Genomic DNA, 14,398 nt, shown 5'->3' with positions numbered 1-14,398 from the left:
TACTCTGCATTGAGCCTTACTAGGGTTTGGGGAGAGGTTGAGGCTGTTTGTTTGATGTCAGGGTTTCACTGTAATGATGTTTTGTTTGTGTTTTAAGAAATAAAGCCTGTCTGAAGATCAGAGTGCAGAGCTAAACCACTAGAGGCCAGGCAGTGGTGGCTCACACCTATAATTCCAGTACTTGGGAGGTGGAAACGGGAAGGAATATGGCTGCTCGGAGAGAGGAATATAAGGCGGGAGGAGACAGGAGCTCATTGCAGTCTGAGGTTGCAGTGTAGGCAGTCAGTCTGAGGACACAGTCTGAGGAGGCAGTCTGAGGACAGGACCGAGCTTTTGGTCTGAGGATTTGTAGAGGTAAAAGGTCTCTAGTGGTGGCTGCACTGCTTCTCTGATCTCTCAGCTTTCACCTCGTTATATCTGGCTCTGGGTTTTTATTAAGAATAATTAGAATTTGTGCTACATTTTATTTCACAACCAAAGTCGCTTTTAACCTTAATCCTTTTGCAGTAGCCTTGAGAGTGTCTGGATTATAGGAATGGGCCTCTATGTCTGGCTAAGGAATCATTGTCTATTCAGGTAACAGATCCATTGACATACTGGATTTAAGCTATCACTTTTAGAAAAATAGCAAATGGTTGCATCCCACAAAGTAGTGTATATGCATCCATTCCACCTCTGAGGTAAGTCCATGCAGTTCAAAAGGATTTCAAGGCCCTACCAATATGAACAGCCAATATGTCTTCATCAAGACCCTGTTCGAGACTGCACATAGAAAGAAATCATTTTTGTAAAGTATGTGTGTGTGTGTGGATTGTGTATGTGTTTTAATCTTATTTCAGTCCAAGAATATTTTGCTTTGTGTATCATTTACAGCTCAGGAAGTAACTAAAGTGATTTAAATAACCTGTATTAGTTACTTTTTGCTGCTGTGGTAAAATACCAAAACCAAAACAACTTACAGAAAAAGCATTTATTTTGGTATATGGTTCCGGACTGATCAGAGGCCATCATGGTAGATGAGGCATGGCAGCCAAACAGCCAGAGCAGGAAACTGAGAGATAGCATCTCCAACCACACACAGGAAGCAGAGAGAGCAAACTGGAAGTGGGGTGAGGCTATGAACTTTCAAAGTCTATTGCCCATGACTTATTTCCATCAGCAAGTCTACCTCCCCAAACAATGCAACCAACTAGGGATCAAGTGTTTAAAAAACCCAAGCCTATGGGGGACATATCTGATTCAAATGACCAACTTAACCCAAATTGTTTGCTGGCAGTGGAAGCGTGAAACAGTCCAACAGTTCTTGTTCACTCTGCAAATGCATGCAGTCAGAAGACTTGCCGTAAGGCATCAATTCAACCTCGTTTTCCCTGGTGTTATAAAAATTTATATTCTCGTCCAATCATTTTTTCCTATCACATCATTGGCAGACACTTTGAGAAACTCAACAATCTGGTTTCCATCATGACCTCAGCCAGAGGACTCAATAAACTTGACTCAGGTTCTCTGTTTACCTCATTGGTTTGTCATCCCCGTCATTGAAATTCCGCTTGGTTCGGTGACCCCTGAGTTCTTCTCCTACGTTGCCTGCTGGTATTGTCTACCCATCAGGGTCCATGACCCTCCACTAGGGGCAGTTCATTGCCACAGTCCCTTTTGGGATTCACAGTTCATATTTGCATCTAAAAAGGCCGTCACCAGCCTGTCCATCACCAGCCTGTCCGGCACCAGCCTGTGCGCGGAATAGCCTCCATTGTCTGCTCTTCAAATGAGTCTAAAGAGAATCTTAGCCATTCGAGGCTGAAGCGCCCTGAGAGTTCACCCAGCTATTCTTCTAACTTTATAAATAAGAGAACAGACCTAAGGGATTAAGTGACTTGACAGGAATAAGAATAAAACCAGATTTTCCGATTCCAGTCCGCAGGCTGTAGGAGGTGGTTGGAGCGTCCTCCAAGTGAAGGTATATGAGACAGAACCTCGCTAGGCCCTACATACAGTGACTTTGTGAGAAATGAGGTCAGACTCCCACAGATGCTGTCTTGGTGGGGATGGGCTCCGAGATGAGAAAGTAGATTTTAAGGAAGTGACATCAGGAGGGTTTAGGAGGCCAACCTAATTCTTGTTCTCCCATTAAACAGCTTCAAGGTCTTACTGTCCCCGCACCCCATTGGGTAAATGACAGGACAAATGCCATTAGATCCCCTTAAAACACACTTTAAGATTCTGGGATTTGAGTCTTTTCCTTAAGTCCTTCTATTTTTATCTTTAGCACCTCTTGTCTTTGGAGTTTCTTGTTTAAGACAATCCATGTAGCCTCAAATTCAAGATCCTCCTGCTTCAGCTTTCTGAGTATTCTGAAATGTAAGGTATACACCATCTGCCCTACCTCCCTCCCATTTTATTTCAAACATACAATGCACCAGCCCTTGTTCTGGAGCCTTTTATTCTATGAGCATCCATCCAGGTCTTGTGCATGAGTGTGTGTGAACGCGCACGTGTGCACGTGCATGTGTCCATGCGTGTATGCGTGTACATGTGTGTGTGAGTGTGTGTACGCGTATGTGTGTCGTGTGTGTGTGTGTGTGTGCGCGTGTGTGCATGTCTTTTTTGTCTTGAGTGTTGCCTCCTCAAGACTTGAGAGTTTGAGGCAAGAGGATTGAAAGTTCAAGGCTTGCTTGGGCTACAGAGCCAGTTCAATGACAGCTCGGGTAAATTAGTGAAACCTTCAAAATAAAAAAAAGTAAAAACAACAACAACAAACCTAAGTTTAAAGGGAGGGGGTTAGGGATGTAGGTCAGTGATAGAACACTTGCCTAGTATAAATAAGACTCTGGGTTCAATCTTCAACACCCCATCACACATACACACACACACACACACACACACACACACACACATGATAAAAAAATAATCAAGGCCTCTGCTCTGGTCTCAAACAATACCAAAACCTGTTCCCTCCTGGAATCCTCTTCTCCTGCGAGGAGTTCGCTAAGGTCTATTATTTGTTCTGTTTCTGAAGCAAGACCTGGAACTCTCAGTTCTACATAACTGGAACTCTCCTGTGGCATAGATATAACTCCATTTGCTTGTCTCTGACACTTTCTGCCGTATCAATTCACAGAGGCATCCCCTTTCATTGTTATTGTGGGATCTCCGGCTTCAAACCTGCGAGATTACTTTAAATACAACTGTTCAACTGTTGCATTCATTTCAAGAATGTCCATCGCCTTAGAGTCTCTGGGCATGGGTACAAAACACTGTCCGGAGGGAAGCGCACAACGGCTCTCAGTGTTCCGCTCGCTCGCTGCTGCTCATTATCACACTTTCCCCAGTGAGACTAAGAGCGTCAACAAGGACCAACCAGAAGAAACATATGATTCTTGTTCACACTTACATAAAATCGCGACAGTGCTGTGAGTAATTAGTCACCAGATCCTCCGTGCTTTGTTCTTTGGCATTAGTAATATGCCACATGAAGTTTTACATCAAATTAACACGACTCTCATTCGGCTGTTTCAGAAGCCTTTGAAAACATGCTTACTTCCTTTCTACAAAAAGACATGCATCTGGCTCGAAGACGTGCTCTTGCATTGCCGGTTCGCAGCCGCGAGAACAGAAAGATCTATAGATCCAGAATCAGACTGGTCTGACCTGACGGCCTTCAGCGAAGGGGTTTTTCTACACTGACAGCACATAGTTTATCTTCAAAGCTCTGTCACCTATGGGGGAAACGTTTACTAATGGGCAATTGAGATGACTCAGCAGGCGAGGCTTTCCCACAAGCCTGAATCTGGAGTTCACTCTCAAGAGTCACATGGTAAAAGAACTGACTCCTGCAAGTTGCTCTCTGACTTCCATGTGTATTCTGTGGTGTGGGTGTGTTCCTGCAGGCTCACATACACACACATACAAACACACACACACAAATATAAACAGTATTTTTAAAGTTTATAGACATATCACTCTGTCAAAGCATCAACCCAGCAGATTAAAAGAAGGTGAATTTGGAATATTGCAGGGATATTTGTACAACTGAGACTCAGCCCTGTTCTATGGCCAGCTTGAGAACAAAAGCACACACCGGAACGTGTGCGATTAATGTAAGTTAGTTTGTTGTTGTTGTTTTGTTTTGTTATTTTTTTTTAAATACAGGATTACACATAGTTCAAACTTGTCTTGAAGTTGCTATAAAGCTGAGGACAACCTTGAACGTGTTTTGTGGGGGGAGGGCGGCAGAGGTGGGTTTGAGACAGTGTTTCTCTGTGTAGTCTTGGCTGTTCTGGAACTCACCCCACAGATCAGGCTGGCCTCAGATTCAGACCATCCTCCTGCTTCTGCCTCTCAAGGGCTGGGGTTAAAGGCGAGGGCCACCACCACCCGGCCTCATTGGTTCAGTTTGTAGCTTCCCGTCTGAGCAAAGCCATGTGGTAGCACATGCCTGTCAGACCAGCACTCAAGCAGCTAGAGTGGGAGGATTACAGTTCAAAACCAACCTGAACTCGATGGTGAATTAAAAGCCAGCTAAAACTGCACAGCAAGATCATAACTGGAAAAGAAAAGAGAAAGATTGCCCACCGACTCCCAAACTCTTACGATGAAGAACAGGGTGCTACACGTATAAATTCCTTCCATTTTAAAGGGGAAAGGTGCCTTGGGGGTTAGTGAGGACTCAATAGGATCCCCCAACTTAGATGCAAATTCTGTTTCTGAAAAGTTAGTTTATATATTAAGGGAAGGAAAAACCTGATTGTGGTGATGCATGCCTCTAATCTCAGCACTCAGGAGGCTGAGGCAGCAAGATGGTAAAGTTCAAAGCTAGCCAACATAGCAAGATTCTGTAAAAACAACAACAACAACAAAAAACTATCACCTACATTGAATTCAGATTACCTTATAAATGACTCAGCAGAGAACATGTATATATATTAGTTAGGAACTTTTCTTGTCTCCTGCTGACAAGATAACTGAAAATCTGGATCCAAAGCAGCTCACAGTCTAGTATGTCTGTAGACCTTTGCCTTTGTGTTCAAATTCATCTGAAAGTCCCAAATCTTTGAGCATCAGTTTTCTCATGGGAATGTGAGTGCCTCAGCTCTCTGGCTAAGACAGGACACACGGCACTCCAAAGCTCATAGTTTGCCATGTGATCAAATATTTTTATGCTGTAAGTGTAGATCCTAGAATTATACTTAACTTTTTTCTTTCCTGCATTTCAGTTCAATCAAGCACTATGGAAATTCTGATCCACCGACATAAAATCAAGGTTTCTGAGGATTTCTACTACCATTTTACCAAAATTTTTCTCTGAGCATATGAAGACAATGCTACCTTAAAGGAGTCCCTCTTGTTAACTTGGAAAAGTGTTGGGGTAGAGTTGTATTAAGGAACATGAAAAAATTTAAATTCATGATACTTATTCTTAAAGCTTTAGTCAAATAAATGGAACTAACCATCTCAGATATTACAAGAATGCAATAATGCGTTTATTTGAGAGATATTACCTTAATCTTTATTGAAATAGCATATTCTAGATTCTAACAAGCTTTTGCTGTATTGGCAAACAGAAAAGAATTATAGGCTTGGTCACAAATGCTTTAGTCCTGCAAGTAATTATTTCACTTAAAACACTCAACGTCCCAACCCCCTTCTACAATGTGAGCTCTTCAGACCTTCAGATAAAAAGCTTAGACAACCTGTTGGCTATAGCCAGAATGACTGCATATGTTCAATAATATATCGGTTTCATCAACTACCTTACAATAGGCACAAATGACAGTAAATCATCTTGGGAACTTCCTGAACCCCAGCCAAGTTGTAGACAATAAAAGATCCTGCTTGTAAAAGTCAGCTATAAAAGTTAATTTCAAACAGGTTCCCCAGAACACATGCTATGGTTCGGCTCCAAACAGATGTGATCTTGGAAAAGCAATGGAAAATGGCATGAAGCGGTTTTGCTGATTTTCCAATATCAAGAGATGCAAGTAACCTTTGGTCATGAACACATTGCGGCAGGTATGAAACGCGAATTCTTCGGGCTTCTCTAGTGCTCCAGCTACGGTCGCTTCCCATCAATGCTACTTTCCCACACTAGAAACATGATCCATTTTCCACTGAGCCAGAAATGCAAAGACTCAGAAAATCTTCACAGGGCAAAATAACAGCATATTCCAGGGGCTGCTTTATTAAATAAGTTATGTTTGTAAAGACAGGATCTGATGCAACCCAGGCTGTACTGGAACTCCCTACGTAGCTAAGGATGACCTTGAACTTCTGAGCCTCCTTCTCCCTCCACAGCAGTGAGAGGATTACAGGAACAATGGAGTTTTATGCAGTCTAAAGGACTGAACCCAAGACATTGTTCTTGTCAAGTGAGCACTCTACCCTAAGCAGATCCCCAGCCCCCCCAAGACATTCTTGAAAGAAAGCTTTTCTGCATTTGCTCATTTAGTTTTGGCTATAGCTGGGTGGTTAGCAGGTAGCCGCAGAGACACCAGGCCTCTTCACTCACCCATGGATCAGAAGAGGAGAAATTTTAAAATGAAAGAAAATGCTGAGCCCCTAGCCAGATGGGCTGAGCAAGACATGTTGGCCGAACATTTGCCTGTTTTAGCAGATATGTATTGTTCTTGGTCGCAAAGGCCACAATGAGTTTGCCCATACTCCTTCCTAAGATCATCCATGATTCTGACTCAGAGCAGGTTTCTCCTCATTTTACACAATGCCTGGGAAGGTTCCTGGGAGGTCACACACTTTCTGGAGCTTTGTGATTAGAGCCATCCTCTGGGCCCTGGCAGAGCTTCCCATTGAGGGAATCCCTGGAACCGATTTGCAGCAATTACCATCCGTCTCTCTGGCTTCTCTCTTGTTGCAGAGGGGCTTTTGGAAATGTGATAGACAGGCCATCTTCACAAGAGCCCCGCTGAGCTCCAGTTCAAAGCACAGTCAGCAGTCAAGACAAGGTAGGACAGTGAGATGCCCAGGGCTGATTGAGAGCGTCATTAGCATATTAATCATACACCTGAAATTAATTAAGGCCAACCTAGGGATGCAGGAGTGCCAGGCCAAACAAAAAATGGTGTGATGCTATTATGTGGTCGCTAGTGACAACAAATTGTACTTTCCACCAGCTAAACACTTCACAATGACAAAGGATGTCCCTTCTGTTATTTTAAATGAATATCGGGGCTACCTCGCACATCTGTATCTAATTCTTATTCTGAGGAAACACATGCTATAGTCTGTATCTTAAATGTCTCTCAAAAGCTCACAGGGTAACAACTTGGTCCTCAAGTGATAATGCTATTGGGGTTTGTCAGAAACTGTTTAGAGTTTAACTCTAGTAGAAGGAAGTCAGGTGATTGGGAAGGGACCCTTACAGGGGATATTGAGACCATCACCTCACTTTGCTCAATCATTCACTTCCGGGCTCCCATGACCACTCTTATCATATGCTATGATAACACAGGTCTGAAGCAAGCAAGGCAGGTGACGAGGGCCTGAATGAAACCTTTCTTCCTTTCGGTTGTGTAGCTTGGGTATCTTGTCACAGCAGCAGAAAGCTGACTAACACAAACCTTAGTCCATTCCTGCTGCAACAACGAAACACATTTGATGAAGTAATCAAGAAATAATATAAATGTATGCCCCACAGTTCTGTAGGCTATGGGAAGTTGAAAGTGAAGGTGCCAAATGACTCAGTATGGAGGAAGGGCTTCACTCTGCTTACTGTGTCCTCATAATGAGTGCAAGGACAAGAAGGAATAAATGTTTTTCCTCCTTGCTTTTTATAAGGTTCTGAGAACACTGGTGAGAATGGGGTGTTACAGCCTAATCGTCTCCCCCCTCCCCATGACCTCATCTAGTCACACTGTCTCCTTAGGGTTTAAATTCCAAGAGGTATAAGCATTAACACCGCAGCAGCAATAGTCCCTAAAAGGGCAGAGGAGACAACAGCCAAGATCCCAGAGACATGACCTTGGGGTTGGCAGGGCCAGGAAGTAGCATGGGCTCCAGGGTTGTTACCCACATCACATCCTGGGACTACACCGGGGAGCTATTCACACAGGAAACAAGGCGGAGTTCTGCCCTCTTAGTCAATGGCCAGCTATGGTTTTGGCAAGTCACTCTGCAGTGACACCTCCCCTAACCCCAACACTTCCCATTTTTAAGAGAGAAAAGAAGCAAGCCAGGCACAGCAGCACATGCCTAGAGTCCCAGTATGCGGGAGGCTGAGGTAAGAAGTTTGCAAGTTCAAGGTTAGTCTGGGCTACTTATTAGAACTCTGTCAACACAAAATAAAATAAAATAAAATAACAAAAAGAGAGAGTTCCCTTAGGTCCATTCTCAATTCTACCTGCTACAGGAGACCTCTGGGTACAAGTGATAGGGGAAAATTGTATTTGTCAGCAAAATATGTCAGAGGTGGATTTTGCCAGCCTTTGCCAAACTTTATCATAAATACACTGATTGCATTTTCCAGAAATAGGTATATATAGATTGGGGATGTAGGTCAGTTGTTAAGAGTGCCTGTCCAGCATTCAAGAAGCTCTGGGTACCAAAGCATGGTTAATAAAAACTCAGTGACAGATATTGGGGTTCAACCTGAAGACCAGAGAAGCTAAGCAGCCAGCCTCTGGCTCTTACCTCAACCTCAGTCCAAACATGGTAGTCCTGCCTCCAGGAAACCTCAGACTGAGACTGAGAGCTGTCTCCTCCCATTTTATATTCCTCTCTAGTTCTGGAATTAAGGGCACACACTACTACCTCCTCCTGGTTTCTCTAGCAAACTGGTGTGGCTCCTGGGATTAAAGGTTGTGTCATTGCTACCTGGTCTAAACTGCCCAGTGGACTGTTTTACTTCTCTGATCTTCAGGCAAGCTTTACTTATTAAAATACAAATGAAATGCCACTACAGGGTATAACTCCCAGCATGGCATGAAGCCAGGTACAGGTACATTCCTGTAACCTTGTCACTTGGGAGGTGAAGGCAGAAGGATGAGAAATTCAAACTCATCCTTCCCTGTCTAAGGATCTAGACAGCGTGCGGCTTCTGGAGATTTTGTGGAAGGGCCAGAGAGGTCAGGGAAGAAAGGAAAGAAGGAAGGGAGAGTGGAAAGGAAGAAGGAGAGGTGGGAGGGAGGAAAAGAGAGAGAGAGAGAGAGAGAGAGAGAGAGAGAGAGAGAGATGGAAGGAGAGAGGGAAGGAGCAAATTGAATACATGTTTATCAGGTTTTGGATGGGGTAAGCTTAGAGCCAGAGGGCATTTCAGAGGGCGTTTGACTTTGTAACAGGGTAAAAGACAGGCAGAGCCCAGCACAAGCAAGTCAGAGGGCAGGGAGCAGAGCAGTAAGATGCTTGCTCAGACTTTCCAGCCGCTAGAAAACTGCCAGTTAGTCTTTCTCCTGGAATTACCTCTTACATTATTAGTTGGTTTTCTCAGAACCAAGTGCATGTGGTTTGGCTTTACCGACAGAGTTATAAACCAAACACCTGCGCTGTGGCTAGGCTTAAGCTTGCCAGAGGCCCTAAGCCTATCGGGTTATCTACTCTGCACCAGCAGGCATAGTGCCAAGGGCAAGAACAGCCCTTCCTCCTGGACACTCTTAGTGCCCACCTGCCCTCCCTTCTCGCCTCATTTTGATAGCCGAGGCTCAGCAGGTCGGCATCAGCGCTCTGTCAGAGCCTTAAAGAACCCAACTGTTTAAACTATGGCTTTTGGCATTGAAATTGTAGTGGGGCTGCTATCCAGACTCTACAATAGAATGATTCCTTTGCCTCCCAACTCCCCCTGAAAAACCCCAGGCCCAAGCTGGAAGATCTAGAGCTCGTAGCAATCCCTCTGCTATCACCTTGCATCACCAGAACAGGCTAATTTACAAGTGTTTAGAGCTCATTCATTTTATTTACTTCGGTGGGTCAAGTCTTGGGAGACAAACCAGGTATTACTTAAGATGTGAAAATGGGCCTTTTGTGGCAGGGAGAGTGCCCCTCTGGTTCCTCAGGCACAGCTTTCTACCTGGCAAGGTGTATAAATCATTGGTCTCTAACCCATAATATTTCCTAGAAGGGGTAGACCGCAAAGAGTTCAGCTCCCAGCACTCACATTGGGAGGTTCCCATCAATCTGTAACTCCAGCTGCAGGGCTCCTCCTCAGGCACCTGTACCCGCATGCACATACTCACACGCAGACACATACACCTACATATAACTAATAACAATACAAAGAAGTCGTCTTCTGGATGGGCCAGATGGTTTAGAGGACAAAGATGCTTGCTGGCATAGCGAACAGCCTGAGTTTGTTTCTTGGAACCTATGTGGTAGAAAGAGAGAATTGACAACTGACTTCCAGGAGCTGTTGTCTGACCTCCACACACACATACCATGACATGGACACACCACACACAAACACACACACGCCATGACATGGACACACCACACACAAACACACACACGGAAGCAAATGTAAAACATTTTTTTAAATGTGTACTTTTTCATCCCAGATTACGGCATAAATCTCATGACATGGAAAAGAAAATAAACCCAGAAAACATGGCTGAAGAAAATGCCACACTTTAGAAAATAATTACATGAAAACAGCAGGGGAACGTTACTTCTCCTGGGGAGATATGAACAGTGTCTGTGCAGACAAGCCAAAGGAAGGATGCCATCCATGTCCACCCTGGTGAGCTGATGCATTTATGGGGCTTCTTTGCAGGAGCATGGGTGAGGAGCTGGATGACCCCAAAACAGCTGCATTGCCACAGAGTCCCCTCCACTGTGTGTAAGGGACCTCATGGAAGCTACATTATAAAGTCCTTTTCAGTGACGTTTCCCCTTTCTATGCTCCTCAGCATTTCCCATGATCCCTGAGAGCTGATAGGAGCAGGCTGGAGGACTGGCTTCAATCCCAGGCCTTGGGGCCTGCCCTTCTATTTGCTGTGGAGTATCAACAGCTCCATAATCGTTAAGACAGATTTAGCTGTCACTCAGTTGGTCTCCTTCCTTTATGGCCATGCCTACTGGCTAAAGTTATCTCTACTCCATGATGGTCACGGGTATGCCAGGAAGAAAAAAAAATAAAACATACAAACAGACACTAACTTTTACAGTTTTATGTGCTTTATGTGGTCTTCAAAGCACCCAAGTTTATGCCAGGCCATTGAAAGTCACTTAAAAGCAAACCGACACTTGAGTAATAACAAGCCTCGATACAATCAGGCATCTGTGCAGGACTTGAGAGTCAGCCAAGCATTTTCACGCCTATCACATTTGGGCCTCCCCCAGCAAGTTCACGCTTATCACATCTGCACTGCCGTGACCTTCCCAGCCTCATTGCATAGATTAGTCACCAGAACCAAAATGGTCATAGGAGATTTGTATCCTATTCCTCTGAATAAAAAAATCTAAATTGCCTCCATTCTACCCCAAACAAATCTCAACAGTGCCTGGTCTTTTTATAATATGTATTAAGAATTGTAAATTTAGGGCCAGCTAGCTAGCTCAGTGGGTTAAAGTGCTTACCTGAATTCTATCCCTGGACCACATGTAAAGGTGGAAAGAGATGTGACTCAAAAAAGTTGTCCTCTGACCTCCACATGTACCATGGCATATGTCCCTCCCCAAATAATAATTTTTTGGCTGTTGTTGTTTTGTTTGTTCATTTGGTTTTTGTTTGTTTGTTTGTTTGTTTTTTTCCAAGACAGAGTTTCTCTGTGTAACAGCCCTGACTGTCCTGGAACTTTCTTTGGTAGGCCAGGCTGGCCTTGAACTCACAGAGATTTGTCTGCCTTTGCCGCCCAAGTGCTGGGATTAAAGACATGTGCCACCATCACCTGGCCCAAATAATAAATTTTTAACAATTTAAAGAGTCACACACTTTTAGAAATAGCATATATCTGGAACTGTTTATGAAGTAATTCTTAATGGGTAAAGCATCATTGTTAAGCTCAAAAGCTTGGTAGGTCTTTGGAACCGCATGATGCTGTGCCCATCCCACAGTGTGCTCAAGAGAGACTGGAGAGATGGCTCCATGGTTATGAGCACATGCTCTTCTTACAGTGGACCACAGGTTCCCAGCGCCCTAGTCGGGCAGCTCACAGCCATCTGTACCTTCAGGTGATCCTATTCCACTGGCCTCCTTGGGCACCTATATCATGTGCACATATCCACACACAGACAAACACACTCATCTTTTATTAAAAACAGTAAAAACAAATCTTTTAAAAAAGACTAAGGTGCTCAACAGCCAATCATATTCACTCCAGGTCTCCGGGGTGAAAATTGTTTTGCTCTCCTACAGTTTGCCTTCATACTTCAGGAGATGTCATCATCTGACTGCATCTGTCTCCAATATGCCTCCAAGGGAAGTGACGGCAAGTTCTGGGTATAGAGCTGTGTGCTGTGGTGGCTGTAAGGTCACAAGTGGTTTTCTAATAAGAGTGTGCAAGAGTCACTGCCCTGTTCCCTTGGCACATTTTGGAGCCTATCACCTCGTAGACCACCAAAGGATGCCACTTAGGGCTTCCCTGGTGCAGACCCAGCAAGGGGAAGCTAGGCATGACCTTGACCTTGAGAGAACAAAGACAGATTTTAGCCAGCAACTGGCAGTTAATTGTCTCCCCAGTTAGGATTGTAATCTTTGGTCACCCCTTGTTCTTTCCAGCTCCTAGGTTCCTACCTGGCAAGTAATCAATCAGTTAAATGAATGTCTGTTAGAAGGAGAGGAGGGGAAGGAGGGAGAGGAGGGAGAGGAAGGGAAGGAGAGGGAGGAGGGAGAAAAGGGGAAGGAGGGGGAGGAGGGAGAGGAGGGAAAGGAGGGGGAAAAGCGAGAGGAAGGGAAGGAGGGAAAGTAGGGGAGAAGGAGGGCACGAGGGAGAAGGCAGGAAGGAGAGGAGAGAGAGAAGGGAGAAGAGAGAGGCTGAAGAGAAGGAACTGAAGAAAGGAACAGACAGGACTTGTGCTTCTAAGGCTGCCTCCAGGGAAGAACAGGCTCCCAGTGACTAGTCGTCAAAGCCAGCCCCTCCAGCCTTCTCCTCTGCCAGTCAACACATCAGTTTAGAAGCAAACATCTCACCGGGCGGTGGTGGCGCACGCCTTTAATCCCAGCACTCGGGAAGCAGAGGCAGGCGGATCTCTGGGAGTTCGAGACCAGCCTGGTCTACAAGAGCTAGTTCCAGGACAGGCTCCAAAACCACAGAGAAACCCTGTCTCGAGAAACCAAAAAAAAAAAAAAAAAAAAAAAAAAAAAACAGAAGCAAACATCTCCTTCTGCATCACGAACAAGAGGATTCACTACTAGCAAGGACAGCCAGCACCTTGGAGCAAATCTACCATCTCCCTCTGTCTAAACCCCTCCAGGTTCCCTCACATGACCTAGGAGCCTGTTCAGCCTAGAGACTGCCTCCCTGGAGGGGGCGGGTGCTGTCCAGCTTCCCTGGAGTCTGTTCCTTCTGTCCTTCCTCCCTGATGGGCTACTCTGGAACCGGAGCCAGGCTCAAATCTCCATTTGCTGCAGAAGCCAAGGGATAGATGAGAAAACCAACCTTGCTGCCCCCAGGCACCATGTCCTCCAACCTTCACCAGGTGGGTTCTGTTTCCATTTTCCAGTAGACACACACACACACACGCACACGTGCACAAACGCACGCACGCACATACTGCTCCCTGATAGTCTCAGTCTCCTTGCACAGATTGCCTGGGCCTTGGGATATTGTTTTCCTAGCTCCTCAGCTACCTGTAGATTGCCTTCCCTCCTGCCCATCCAGCTCTACAGGGCCAGGCCCCTGGTAGGTAGATTCAGAGCTGTAATTCTCTGGTGTGGTCAGTTGCCTAAGCCTTGTGCCCAGAGCCTCTAGCTGGCTGGGTCACCACCATTTGGCTAGAGCTAAAGTGTTGCTTCCTTTAGTTACTTATGAAAGACTGTATGTCCAAGTCAGGAACACTCATGACAGGGAATGCCTTAAGAAAGTCACTCCACTTGCTTACAGAGTGTACCAACTGGTTTTGGTCAACTTGACACAAACCTAGACTTACCTGTGAAGAAGAATTCTGATGGAGAAAATGCTTCCTTGTGATTGGCTGGCAGGCAAGTCTGTGGGCATTGTCTTGATTGATGACTCATGTGGGAGGGCCCAGCTCACAGCTGGTGGCGCCATCTCTGGTCAGGCAGCCCAGGATGGTATAAGGAAATGGGCAGAACAAACCACAGTGGGCAAGCCAGTGAGCAATACTCCTCCACAGACTTTGCTTCTGTTCCTGCCCTGACTTCTCTCCCCAAGCTGCTTTGGGTCATGGTGTATATCACTGCAGCAGACATCTAAGACACAGGATCAATGCTAGACATGAATCGATCCTGATTTGCAACGGACAGGAGAGGAGAGAGCGGGTGCAGTGTCACCAA

The sequence above is a fragment of the Microtus oregoni genome, unplaced genomic scaffold, assembly GCF_018167655.1.
Source record: "Microtus oregoni isolate MIOR12 unplaced genomic scaffold, Mior012 000042F_ref0000377, whole genome shotgun sequence".
Classification (NCBI taxonomy): domain Eukaryota; kingdom Metazoa; phylum Chordata; class Mammalia; order Rodentia; family Cricetidae; genus Microtus; species Microtus oregoni.
This window is presented reverse-complemented; position numbering follows the sequence as displayed.